At 52.5% G+C, this 2,384-nt stretch overlaps 1 pseudogene; it reads right to left on the bottom strand.

The window, feature by feature from the left end:
- Positions 1–745: 745 nt before the first annotated feature.
- Positions 746–1,871, bottom strand: LOC102438504 (annotated as a pseudogene).
- Between the last annotated feature and the right edge of the window lie 513 nt (positions 1,872–2,384).

Genomic DNA, 2,384 nt, shown 5'->3' with positions numbered 1-2,384 from the left:
TAAACTCAGTTCTTTTTTCTTTTCTTTTTGAATGCTAATTGTCTTCTGTACTTCCTTTTATTATCATCATAGCCTTTGTATCAGGATACACAGCAATGATAGCAGATTTCTTTTTAAAGCTTAGTATTAAATATTAAATATCTCTCCCCATTTTAATATTACATTACTCTGCCAAGAAAAAAAAATTAAAACTCAAGTTATCTGAAGCCTGGGCACACTTCCATGATTAGCTGGCTGCCTCAAAGTTGGTGACTTCTTCCTGCTGTCAGCAGATCCAGGTCCCAGAAAGACGAGACAGGTTACAATCATTTCTGAAAAGTGTGCTACAAAATGGATGGCCTGTTCCAAGCCAGGTTACAAAGGACGGGGGTAAGGGAGGGACATTTTCTTCCAGAAATAGGATTTCTGAAGAGTCCCAGTCCATCACTTTTTCCCAAAATGGTTGGAGGAGGGATAACATCTCGACATGAGGGTCAAAGCACTCTGTGCCAAGGGGACAGAGTTGGCTGGCTGAGGCGGGCTACTGAGGAGGGGCGTGGCCAGCTGGCTCACCCCTTCTTTGGTGAGGGACACAGAAGCGCATCCCCCCGCCCTGAGGTGGGGAGGTGGGCTGAAGCCTGGCTGGCACTAGATTCTCTAAGAGTTTCCTTTAGAAACAAACAACTCAGACGCTTCCTTTCACTCCAGCAAAGAAGTTCTTTTTGAAAGCACTTGGGAAGTTCCCCTCCAGCCTTGGGTGGGAGGCTCAGAGAAGACAGTCAGCAGTACAGCCGCCTTCCAGGCCGCCGCGGAGTTCCTGAAGGTTGGAGACCCCGTGGAAGTGGACAAAGGCTGCTGCCACCACCAGGACGTGAAAAATCTGATGCGACTGGAACCATGTGTCAAACTTTCCAGGAAAGAAGCGCTCAGGAATCCGATCAGCAAAGACGCCCGCCCGGGTGATGAACATCACAGCCATGAGGAAGAAGCAGCCCATCTGGCCCACAGTGCTGGCCTTGACAAAGCCCTCGGAGATCGTAAAGTGCACAGCGGGCACATCGCCGCTCAAGCCCAGGCCCGGGCCCAGGAACACCCCTGCTCTTGTCTGCCGGTGTTTAGAGTGGCAAACCGGCCCCACTGTGCCACAATGACGGCGGAAATGCCCAGGACGCAGATGATGGAGAGGTAGATGAGCCGTGACTGTGCGGAGCAGTAGAAGGAGTAATAGAGCCAGGGGACAAAGCTCCCCGCAATCAGTAGAGCAATCCCTGAATAATCCAGTTTGGAAAAAGTCCAAGAGACTTTCTCTGAGTGATGGTAGACGGTGTGAAAGAGCCAGGAGAAGCTGAGGCAGAGCATCACGCCCAGGAAGAACATCCCAAACACCACCTCTCCTGCAGGGGGCCAGGAAGTACATGTTTTCTCAGCAAGTTCAAGATTCCCAGTAACAGAAACAGCACAAAACCAAGCAGATGGGCCCAGATATTGCTGGTCTCTGTGTGGATGCGGAAGATGCCCCTGAAGCAGGCCCGGAAGGAGGGCCTGGGCGGCCTGTGGCCGTGGAGCAGGTAATCGTTGTCCTTCAGCCAGTCGGGGAGCACATAATACGGGAGGACCCTCCGGCATCCCTCCCAGACCTTATACACGAACTCCCCCATCTTCTCCATGGCATGATGTGCTTGCAGGGGAAGTGTCAGCACCCTCACCTCCTCCTCCTCCTCCTGGGGCACTGGGCATGCCTGCTCTTCTTCAGCTTTGGCTGGGTCAGCGGTTCCCTGTTTGCCCTTCTCTTCTAGCAGGAGTCCCAGTTCAGCCAGCTCCGTGTCAGTCTCCCTCTTACTGGCAGGAGCTCCATTGCCCAGTGCCACCACCCGTCCTTTGTGAGAAGACATCTAGTTGGTACCTCAATACCCTGCAGCTTCAGCTTGGGGACAGGCTGGGTGTCTCAGCCCCAGGGGGAGAGATCTCCCTGTGAGGGCAGACACGCCAGGCGACGGGCTCAGCTAGGGCCATGGACCCCGCACTACATCCCTCAGCGCCGCAGGTGGCCTGCAGCCCAGGGGCCCCCATCTTTAAGCTCCCCGCGAGGGAAGGGCTAAACCCAATTCTTGATGAATTCCAAGGATGGAGGCAGGGACAAGTGCACATGACTGGCTCAGGCCTCAGCATCTAGGTAGGGAATTCTGGCAGCAGTATCTTGAGCTACTCAGCAGTAGCCTCAGGCACAACCATCAGCTTCCCTCAGATGAAAGAATTGGTTGTGCCCGAAATACTCATTTTGTTTGTTTTGTTTTGTAATTCTCACCCAGGTATATTTTTCCATTGATTTTAGAGGGAGTGGAAGAGAGAGGGAAAGATAGCGAGAAACATTTATGTGAGAGAAACACATCAATTGGTTGCCTCCT

This window comes from Myotis lucifugus, unplaced genomic scaffold (genome assembly GCF_000147115.1).
Source record: "Myotis lucifugus unplaced genomic scaffold, Myoluc2.0 scaffold_46, whole genome shotgun sequence".
NCBI lineage: Eukaryota > Metazoa > Chordata > Mammalia > Chiroptera > Vespertilionidae > Myotis > Myotis lucifugus.
This window is presented reverse-complemented; position numbering and strand designations above follow the sequence as displayed.